Source organism: Hordeum vulgare, chromosome 5H, assembly GCF_904849725.1.
Source record: "Hordeum vulgare subsp. vulgare chromosome 5H, MorexV3_pseudomolecules_assembly, whole genome shotgun sequence".
Taxonomy (NCBI): Eukaryota; Viridiplantae; Streptophyta; class Magnoliopsida; order Poales; family Poaceae; genus Hordeum; species Hordeum vulgare.
In genome coordinates this window covers 509625950-509638015 of record NC_058522.1, presented here as the reverse complement: position 1 = coordinate 509638015, position 12066 = coordinate 509625950, and the positions used below count along the sequence as shown (strand labels likewise).

General features: G+C 44.1%; 1 pseudogene; it reads left to right on the top strand.

Moving 5' to 3' along the window:
• The first annotated feature begins 1251 nt into the window (after positions 1 to 1251).
• On the top strand, positions 1252 to 4093 carry LOC123397071 (annotated as a pseudogene).
• The last annotated feature ends 7973 nt before the right edge of the window (positions 4094 to 12066 follow it).

The following is a 12066-nucleotide window of genomic DNA, read 5'->3' as shown; positions in this document are numbered from 1 at the left end:
AGAAAAAAGGAACAGTAAAAAACTGGAACAGAAAAAAAAAGAAACAAATGATGCTGGGAACCTTCGGCAAGCGAAACTGGGCTGGCCCAAGTGTTGTCAGGTGGGTGTGCGGAGCCCTGACTATTTGACGCAGGATGCGTCAAATAGGGTTTCCCCCCTGCCGCCGCAAGGTGTTCACCTTTTGCACAGGGACATCAGCGAGAGATCTACTTGGGCGGATCCGATGTAATCACTTCAGTGAACCTGACTTTGGGAACTTCTCCAGGTTTCTGGCCGGTATTTTTTCTGTTTTTAGGAAATTACTAGAAGGTTCATCAACCAGGTTTTTTCCTGTTATTTTTTGTTTTTGTTTTTCCCTGTTTCTATTCTTCCTGTTTATTTTTATTTACGTTTTTCCTTATTATATTTCTTTTTTTTATGTTTCCATTTATTTCCCTTGGGTTTTCTCACATTTTTTGGCCTGGAAAATAAAAAAATGTTCTCTTTTTGAAAATACACCAGGACTGGAATATTAAAAAATGTTCTCTTTCGCAAAATGCACCAGGCCTGGAAAGAAAAGTGCTCATGGCCTGGAATTTCAAAAAATGTTCACGATTATAACATTTTGGTCACGAGTTCAAAAAAAGTTCCTGTTCTTTTAAAATGTGTTCAGAATTAGTAAAATGTTTGCAGTTTCGAAACAAACTGACAGTTTAGAAAATGTTCAAGGTTTCATAATTTGGTCACAAATTTTAAATATGTTCGTGGTTCCAACTTTTTGTTCAGAATTTGAAGAAAAGTTCAATTTTCCAATTTTTCTTCATAAATTATAAAAATGCTTGTAGTTATAATTTTTGTTCAGAATTTCATGAAATGTTCCATTTTTCATATATTTGTTCAAAATTTTGAACAATCTATACCTAATAGTAAAGCGGCTATTGATTTCGTCGGAAAACCCACCGCGGTATTTTTATGAAAAAACCCCTATGATTTTTGTTATTCAACCCGCGACACACACAACCCGGTAGTTCCTTCCGGAGCACAATCCAACAGTTCCTTCCGGAGCACAACTCCCCGCTGACCGGGTCAGCCCTTCCGCCCCTGCTGTTCCTTCCGCCATTTCCTCTCCCCATGACCGACTTAACCCCACACAATCCGCCGCCCCCAAACCTCCCGACTTTAAAAATCACGAGAAGCAACCCACCCCACCCCACACCCACTCCACCTCTCGCGCTTCCTCTGTCTCCGCGTCGTCGCCGCAGCCGCCGAGCGATGCCTCGCCGAAACGGGAATGCATCTGGTAAGTCCCCCACTTACGCTGAACCCCTTGAATCCCGCCCCTCAAGCCTGACTCCCCGCCTCCCACCGTAGGCCCCGGCGGCAGTCGTCGCCGCCGGCGCGACGACCACGACGAGAGCATCCCCTCCGATAACACATCCGACTCCGACTTCGTCGCCGGTAAGGATGACGAGGCGGGGGACGACGACGACGAGTTTGCCTCCGATGAAGACGCCCCTGCGCCTGCGGTGGTGATCGAGGCGGTGGCGTCGCGTCCGGCGCTGTCACCACGGTCGCGCAAGTCCAAGTGGAGGCGGAAGACGAAGAAGGGGAAGCGCGACGAGGACGGGCCGCCCCTGCCGTGGGAAGAGTGGGCGGAGGCTAATACCAAGTGGCTTGACGAAGGCGTCGGGGCGTCGGAGGAGACGAACACCTCGGTGGCGGCGGTGGTGCCAACCGTGGAGCCGGCCCCGAACCGGGCCCGAAGGTGCTGCTCCAGCTGATGCGCTTCCAGAAGGAGTGGCTCGCGTGGGCGCTGGCGCAGGAGGCCTCGATTTCGCGCGGCGGCATCCTCGCGGACGAGATGGGGATGGGGAAGACCATCCAGGGCATCGCACTCGTCCTCACCGCGCGCCAGCTACGTCCCCCCGGCTCGTCATCGCCACCGTCCACGTCATTGGGCCTCCCGATGCACCGGGTAGGGTGCACCCTTGTGATCTGCCCCGTGGTGGCCGTCATCCAGTGGGCGCAGGAGATCGAGCGGCCCACGGCCAAAGGAAGCGCGCGCGTGCTGCTCTACCATGGTGCTCGCCGGGGCTCTCAGAAGCACGATTTCGACACCTTCGACTTCGTGGTCACCACCTACTCCACCATTGAGGCGGACTACCGGAAGCACATAATGCCACCCAAGATTTGGTGCGAGTACTGCAATAAACAATTTTACCCCGAGAAGCTGAAGATTCACTTGAGATATTATTGTGGACCCGATGCTCTCCGCACTGAGAAGCAGGCGAAGCAGAAGAGCAAGAAGTGGGCTGATACCAAAGCGAAGGGGAAGGGCAAAGCAAGTGCTCACAAGAGGAAAAACGGTATTGAGAAGGAGGATTGCGAGGAATTGGCTAGCGAATCGAGGGGCAAGTCACTTCTACACTCAGTGCAGTGAGAGCGGGTTATCTTAGATGAGGTGGTCGTATGCCCTTTCTTGCCGCCTTTTTTACGATTCGGCAATTTAATAAACTGCATATATAGATATGAAGTATCAGGAAGCAATCGATTCTTTTTAAAACGGAACACTTAGTTGTGGTTCATAGTGTCAATTTGCCATGTGCCTATATTACTTCTTAGCGATGTAACCCCGTTTTCTTCGACTAAGCATGATTTATAATTTGATGAAATTAATAATGGACGACTTGATTTCTCAACAAAGTAAAATAGGACTGACTATATTAGTTAGTTAGCTTATTATTTTAATAAATCAAAATAATTATAAAAGGATTAAAAACGTGTGGTATTTTTTTTCTTCCGTTGCAACGCACGGGCCCTTTTGCTAGTGTTGTTCACGTATTAAAAAAACATTCCTGTTGTTGATTACGTGTTCAGAAATTCAGAAATTGCTTGCACATTTTCAAAATAAACACGTTAAAAAGTACACTTTTTACTAATCGCCTTCACAAATTTTGTTCTTGTTTTTAGAAATATTGACGAAATTTCCAGAATCTGTTGGAAGTTTCAAATTTTGTTCACGTTTCCTCAAAAATTCTTTTTGTGTTCTCCAAAATGTGTTCAGTTTTCAAAATCTATATGCAACACTACACGTGTGTAGAGAATAACATTTAAATGGGGATATCCGGCAATAGTAAGTTCACACGTAGCGGCTTGCTCTAGTAGCTAACAACACTTGTGGTGAAAAATGACGTCACGTGCCTGATTCCTCGCTCCTTCACTTCTGTTTTTGTGATTTTTACCGATGTAAACACACCTCACGTTGCCTCTCAGTGGGCCGGCCCATCTGCACGCCTTCTCTGCGTCGTTGGTTATTCGCCGCAAAATGCCGGCAAGGTCGGGGGCGACGAGATGAGGTGGAAAGAGGGAAGGGACATACCTGCGCTGCCGCCGGCTGCCTGGTTGCCTGCTAGGTCGCCGCCGCCAGGACATCCCCGAGCTCCCTCGCCTCCTCGTCGGAAGCCGACGGCCGACATCCTCCTGCGCCCGTACGCCACCCCTCTCGACCCGGCCTCCTCATCCTCCTGTGCCCGCACGCCATCCCTCCTCGCACCCGCATGCCGCCCCCTCGGCCTCGCGTCACCGGCGACAAGGCGCCCTCCCGTCGCCTCGCGCGTCTTCTCGGACGGGGCCCTGTATTCGGAGGAAAACAAATCTCGCCGGGTCTCAGCATGGATCAAACGGAAGGTGCCAGAGAGGGGAGAGAGAGAGAGGAGATGGGGTCAGGAGAGAAGGGGGCGTACCTGAGCGAGGGGCCGCCGGCGGCGGCGGCCTCACCTTCCCACCTCGACGCCGGTGACCCCCGTCGGTGAGGATCTCCTCCAATCCGCCGACAAGGGCGCCGCCACTGACCTTCTCCTGCTCCGACGCGGCTGGAAGAGGATAAGATCCAACAAAGGATTTCGACTGAAAATTTTACAAATGCAGGGGCTTTCTTGCAAATCTGAAATGTTTTTCCACATATCCCTCACTTAATCCGGCGAGGAAGGCCGTCGGCGGCGGGGCGTGGCGGAGGTGCACGGTCGGCAGCGAGGCAAATCTAGGGCGCAAGGGCACGAGCTGTGGAGGGGAAGCGGGCGGCGACGTGGGCGGAGAGGTCGGCGACGGTGGCTAGCTCGGGTCGGAGGAGGAGCCAGCAGCGGCGGAGGTCCCTCTGCGCCCGCCGGAGCCGGCGACGTCGCCATATATATATATATATATATATATATATATATATATATATATATATATATATATATATATATATAAGGGAGATATTATAATACTGTTACGGCTGCACGCACGCACCATAGAAAAGATGCGGTCAAGTCAAGTCAACCTTCAACTTTCAGCCGGTAATCTGGCAGTGAGCATGGCTAAAGTCCTTTTGTACCACCTCCACCAGCGAGCTAGCTGTAAATAAAAAACTAAACAAAGCAAAAGAGTCACATACTCACATGCATCATGCATGCAGTGAGCTCTTCGGCAAAGCTCCTTGCTGCCTTCATTCATCCACACTGATTCTCCGGGTATCAATCTATACAAATCGACTGCCATGTGATTGCCGGTGGTCTGGGCTTTTGGCGTTTGGAGCGACCCACTTGCCCGCGCTCGCCAGCGACAGAACCCACACCCACCATGGCAGTATCTCCCTTGGGCTGCGGCCCGGCGCCATGTAGTACAACCACACCACGTGAAGTGCTACCGGCCAAGCTGACCTGCATCAGCGCATCTGCATGCATGGCATCAGCCATCACACGCATGCACATATGCATCAGGTGCCCAAGGCCTCTGCCAAATTCTGGCAGGAGCTGCATGCATGCAAGGGATGTCCCATATCGCCGTGACCGACGCCCTTTGAAAAGGGAAGTGCTGGTTGCCAGCGTCCACCGGTCACACAACAGCCGTCGAATCAGGGACCCCCTTGAACCATCAGATCTTGTCTTGTTCTCAACCTCGAAGTACGAACACGAGCGCCTCGCCACTCATCATCGTCCAGCGCGCAGCGACGCTCCCCTCGCCCCTCCCCTTTCCCCATGCCCCCTGGCGGTCGAGGGGTCCTTCTCTCGTCGCCCCCTCTTGCCGGATGTCCTCGTCGCCGGCGTCATCCTTGTAGAGCCAACAAACGCGAGCGCTTTATCGGTCCTTCGTTGCAGCTTTTTCATCAACGGTTATAGCATTTTATGTCAACAGTTGCAGCATTCCGTCATAACAATGACCGTTTGCAGTTTTGTATGTCTGGTTGCGGCTTTTTTCATCAACGGTTATAGCATTTTATGTCAACGGGTGCAGCATTCCGCCATGGCAATGATCGCTTGCAGATTTTATATGTATGATTGCAACTTTTTTAATCAACGGTTGCAGCATTCCGCCATGGCAATGATCGCTTGCAGCTTTTTATATGTATGGTTGCAGCTTTTTTAATCAACGGTTGCAGCATTCCGCCATGGCAATGATCGCTTGCAGCTTTTTATATGTATGGTTGCAGCTTTTTTAATCAACGGTTGTAGCATTTTATGTCAACGGTTGCAGATGTCCACTTGCAGCTTATCATATGCCTGGTTGAAGCTTTTTTCATTTTTGGTTTTGAAGCTTTTTCAAATAGCCGTTGCAACAATTTTGGATGATGTTTGTAACACTTGTATATGCGCGCCCGGCCATGACGGTAGGCGACGAGAACGACGGCGAAGGCTGGATCCGGCGATACGGACAGTCGACGATGACAGGAACTGGCGATCCGGACAGGCCCACGAGGGTAGGGACCAGCGCTGCGGCGGTAACAGCGCAGGGGCACGTAGATGATGGGCCCTTCGACCATGTGTCGCACCAAACGGGAGCCATCGAGATGGAGAGAAGATTGCAGGATAAAAAAGAAGATCAACGACACACGTACGTTTGAGCGAACGTTCGGCCGACGCACAGACGAAAAACGTTTCCCCTTTGAAAAGCCCAAGCGCACCTGACAGAAAATAAAACAGCATCGAGACGCTCCGCTAAGAAATGCCAGAAAAGGAACCGGCATCCGGCCATCTGCATAAGTCCATTAAAGGGAACACGTGTAATCTGGTTCGCTTCTTCAATATAATTAATTAGATTTGTTTTTTAAAAGCTATATTTTTTAAATTGAACGTAAAAAATGAGATTCGTTTTCACGGCTTGGTTTCTTACAACAAGTTTTTTAAATGTAAATCACATGTGGATAGATTTTGATAAACTATTTTAGGCAACTTTAGATGATATTAAGGTAACTTTAAATTTATAGGAAAACATTTTTTTGACCTAGTTGGACTACATATTTGGTTCATTTTTAAAAAAATGAAAAAGTCACACAAAACATGAGACGCATTTAGTGCTATGTAAAAGTAATTGCATGCGGTTGATGCTTAATTGCCTATCAATACTATGAAATTGCCAAACAATGATGCCTAGTTGCCTATTAAAAATGCTGAGTCGTCTATGGTTGATGCTGAGTTGCCTACAAATACTGTAAAATTGCTCAATTTTGATGCTTAGCTGCATGATTAATTGTCTACGGTTGATGTTTAGTTGCCTATCATTGATGCCCAGTTGCCTGTTATTCGTAAATAGTTTTCATAATTGCACTCGATTATCACAAAAAAAAACAGCAACTTTTAATGTGTTTTTACGCAACTCCACTGCATTTAACAAGAAACTCATGTGTATACACACGATGCAATTCATCTAGCATGAAAGTTGCTTCTGTTTAGCATTAAAGTTGCCTCATCTAGCATCGAACTTGCTTTTGAATAAAACTCTTCAAAACATATTCATATGGGATCTCGTTTTGAAGAGTTCGTTGTGAGGAACCCAACGATGAAAACATATCATAATTCTGACACACGGTTTGATAGTTATAGCTTTTTAATTTTTTTTATACAAAAATTAATGCACATACAACGCATGAGAGCCGAGCATGCACATCCAACACATAATTTAACCATTTTAGTCTGGAAATTGCTGACGATATCTGCCATGTGATTGCTAAAGAGTGAAGTTAGTTAACCTTCTAGTCATGGTAGGCAACTATGAAGGAATTTTCGTTGATAGGCGATCATATTATGCACACTAATAAGAAGTTGCATTTTTTAGCATCAAAGTTGTCTCAATATGACCTTAAAGTTGCTCAATTTTTTATTATCTGAACCTATTCATATAGTATCTATTTTTAAAGTACTCATCGCGACAAACACAATGATAAAAACGGATTTAAAACTCAATGCTAAAGTCAAAAGTTATGAATTTTAAAAATTTTGAAGTTCCAAATAAATGCATGCATGTGAAATCTGGCTTAGAAATAACAAACAGGAGGAACTTGTGCCGACTTTTGTCATGTAACGCATCTTCGCTGTCGACCAGGTGCCAGCTCAGCGGTACTAGATCGTTGGGTAACCAAAACATGGATGCGTTACATGACTTAAAAATATTGAAATCTGCAAGCAGTCGGGCCGGCTCGCTGCCCGTTGTGCAGGCCAGAAAAGAGAAACAATATTGTTTGAAAAAAAAGACAATGACCTGAGAGGTCGCGAGAGGGGAGATTATGGGTCTTTTCCAGATCAGGGAAGAGGTGCCGCGAGCAACTGTGTCTTAGGCCAACACCGACGCACATCCCTAACATATACTTGTTTTTCGTCTATTTGTATTTGTGAATGCGTCGGTTTCCCCGTAAGAAAAAAAAATGCGTCGGTCATACGTTCAATTCGTGGTCGTATTTCAAACGTATCTCGTCCGGATACAATGTTTGCAATATTCTTTTTTATTTCCGTCATTGACTTTTTTTAATACATTAGAATACATCATCAAATTTTGACTAGAATAAAAAGATCAAAGAACAAAAACTATAAGAAAACATTTTAGGATTAGTGTCTTCTCAATGCATTCATTATTAATCTGCATAGTCTTAATGTTGCATGCTTCTTTCTTCTTTGAGTCTAAAATAATTAGACGTTGCTTCTTCACATCTAGTCTCATCTCTAGCCTCTACTCTAGCAAAAAATACACGAATATCTATTAAATTACGCGTTATCAGTACATTGATGTATTCTTGTTTCCAAAATCAAAAGTTACATCCAGCCTACACAATAAATATTCGAGTGTAAGCAAAACGAGCCGAGTCCGGGAGCACAACCGAATCTAAATCAACACATACCCCATTATTTTTACACTTGACAAACACACATTCGGGATGTTCCAAAGTTGTAGACACGCGACGCACGACCTTTCGTGGACAGTCGTTGCACTTTATGAGCGGCATCGGTGCGTCGACGAGCATTTGGGGCAGCACCACTAGTGGAAAACGGGCCTTTGGTCGGGACCCTTTAGTCCCGGCCTGCCTCTGGGCCGGGACTAAAGGCCCGACCACGTCGCCCCAATTCTCAATGCCTCCCTCGAGGCTTTAGTCCCGGCCCGTAAGGAGCCTTTAGTCCCGGTTCGTGTCCCAAACCGGGACTAAAGGGCTACGCGGTGGGCAGCCCGCATGTGCGTCACCTTTAGTCCCGGTTTGTGTCTCAAACCGGGACTAAAGTCCTCTGCCTATATATAGCACAACCCCCTCTCCCCCCTTCCTTGCATTTTTCTTGGATGGAAGAGTGTGGGTGTCTGCTAGCTCTTCATTTTTTTTGGATGCACTAGAGGTGTTTGTTGAAATGTGTGTTAGAGCGATGCCGCCTCAGTTCACCGAACACAACTACGATATGAGATGCTCGAGCCACGCTTAAACCTCTTCCTCTTTATTTGTACTTATTCTAAAAGGTTAGCAACTATATTTCCTCGTTTAGACCGTGCGGTACTAATTTTTAGGATCGTGATTGTATTTGATATACTGTCGTATAACACAGATGAGCCATCCATGGATGTATGGTGATCGACGCACAACCGCTTACAGAGAAGGCGTGCATTATTTTCGAGATGCAGCCGATGCAAACAAGCATGGTGGTGGCTATATGTTTTGTCCATGTGTTGAATGTCGGAATGAGAAGGATTACACTTCCTCAAGAGTCATTCAGAGCCACCTGCTTCGGTCCGGTTTTATGTCGGGCTATAATGTTTGGACCAAGCACGGAGAAAGAGGGGTTATGATGGAAGACGACGATGAAGAAGAAGAGAACGATGATGACAACTACCGATGTATGTTCCCTGAGTATGCTGGTACCGCAATGAAAGACAATGAAGAAGAAGATCAGGATGAAGAACGGGAACCAGATGAGCCCGCTGATGATCTTGGCCGGGTCATTTCTGATAAATTCTTAACTTAATCTATTCTTAACACTCCCCCTTGTACAACGCCTCTTCTTGAGTATATGCATCATCTTGATAAATTATTTGAATATTCTTGAAAGTCTCCTCCAAAAACCCTGTGGGAAAAATATGAGAAGAATTGTGCTGATATGTTGCTAAAACTCCCTTAAACCCAGTGGGAAAAATAATAAGGAGAAAATGATGCAACATATAATGATTATTGTCTCTTGATAACTCATAGGAGAAAAACCTTTGAAGATGGAGAAAACTCATTGGTGAGTTTAGAGAACAATTAATATGTCTTGAGTACTTCCTTTAAAAACCCGAGTAGGGAAAATAAAAAGTATGACATATGATCATTGATAAGACATTGCCTCATTAAAAACCATTATGAGAAACTACGGGAGAAAACTCATAAGGGAAAAGAGTGCATCTGACATGCCATTGAAAACTCCTTTAAAACCCTGTGGGAAAAATATAAGGAGAAAATGATATGGCATACACAAACATTTGTGTTTATATTGTCTCGTGAAAAATATTTTATGAGAAACCATTAGGGAAAAACTCATCAAGGGGAAAAGAGTACAATATATGCAATCTGATGATTGTTAATAGGTTATAGTTTGGGAGATTACTCCCCCTGAACTTTGCAAATATGGAGGATGTCTCATACCAATTTCATTGATATGAACATAAGATTGTGTATAATCTATTGGATTTTCACATGATTTTGTTTGCAAATTATTTTCTCACTTTTCTATAATCCATGAGGATAAGTAGTTTCCGAGCAATGTGATTTATAGTATTGCTCTTCTATAACCTGTAGGTATTGAGTAACACAAGTGGAAGTATCTTGATAAATCAAGTTACGTGATTCAGATGAATCTCAACCACATGATTTTGTGTGTGGTTAATCATTCTGCCAAGCCATGCATATTTTGCAATGCTTTTAGATAAAGAATTATGTCAGAATGATAAGTGGGAATAACCATTAAAGTCCATTTAGATGACTTCCATACGGAGGCTATTCCAACAAATTCAGTCATTGATATGGCGTCATTGGGATCAAATAAAGAGCCAATATCATCATATCACATCATGGTCATATCTTGTATTTCCTGATGGAATTGTCCAATATTTATTGTGAGCTTAAGATATAAGATGATATTCCATATATCAAGCATGTAAATTTGGTTGGGGGTTGCACTCTGAACAAACATAGCAAATATGGTGTCAGGCCTGACATAGTTTGCAATCATATGAGTGCTTTGACATTAGTGAGATATAGAACTTCAGGTCTTTATGTCACTTCATTATCAACCCTAGGTATGTACCTTATCAAAGGTAGTATGACCATACATGTCTTATGTTGTTATGATATATCCACACTGAACTTCTCGTATATGTTTTGGATATATGTAGACTGATATGTATTCTTGAGAGAATGCTCAAGTTGTAAGCTTAAGCTAAATTTGGTTGAATCCAAAATTTCCGTCTTGAGATGATTTTGTGTATGTTTATGTCTTGCACAAACATTGATGATGAAATCATCGATATACACTGAGGTGATGTAAGGGAATCAAATTTTGGGATTCCTTTATTAACACATGAACAATAATCATCCTTTGAGTAAGCCTCTGAAGAAGGAACTCGTCTAGCCGGTAGTACCATATGATTCACGACTATTTCTACTCATAGAGTGACTTAGGAAGTTTTACACAATACATGTTGCGATTTGTTTTTGGATTCAAAAATGAAGCCCTTCAGAGACTTTAATATAGATTTCTGAAATGAGTGACTCATATGAGTATGTAGTCACTGCATCCATTAACTGCATGGATAATATTATTTGTACTGCCAACGGTATTTATTACTGAAACATAGTTACACTCATACCAAGAAGGTATGTTACATCGTAATGGATGTTGGGTCTCTGCGTGAACCCGTTTGCTACAAGCCTTGCTTTTTCACCACCTCATTGACTTTGTCTATGAATGAGAAGTTTTTAGTATTCCATATGAAAGATAATTATGAGGAGTAGGTATTACTGTGGTAAATACCACTCTTTGATTGGCGAGTGTTATTCTTCATTACTTGCTTCCTTTTACGTGAACCAATATGAGTACAAGAGGCACTCTACCATGGATTTTGGTTCAGGGCCCAAAAGGTTTTAGCAATCTTTAGAAGAAATATATGTCGACAAATGTAGACTTATGTTATATGATTCTAGAGGAATCGATGAAATTTGTGGAAATGTATTTATTCCTTTAAACTCCTTGTGATTTCCTACAACGATGGAGTCAAGGTGTTTCGATGTCCCGACACCAAAACATTTGTGCACATTTATGTCGGCCTTGGATGATGACCATCCAGTGAGGTGTCTTTCAACTTGATGTTGAATTACATTTACTGGTTAAGGATTTGATTTCCTCTGTTACCGCGGAATTATGCGAGATTATATCTCGTGTGGTCATATTTCTCCCCCTATTGCTCTCATTTGGGGACAAGAGCGGTTTATCAGGTACCTCCACTCTTTCCGACACTTTACTGCAGGAATATAAAATTGAGTGACACCTTTGTCATCAGTAAATGTATGTGGCAGATTTGCAATGAGTTGCAAATATGTGATTCTAAACTTCTTGTTCATATTCTTTGAGTACGTGGATATAAGGACTGAATGTCAATAACATGTCTAATTTATTTCCCAGCATTCTTTGTGGTACTAATCTCCCCCTAATGTTGGAAATGTCCTTATTGCTGATGCAATCAGCATATGGGCTGTGAATAATTTTGATTGACGGATAAATTGTTATTCCTCACATAGTTCCCTAAATTTCTGTGAGAGCCCATTGA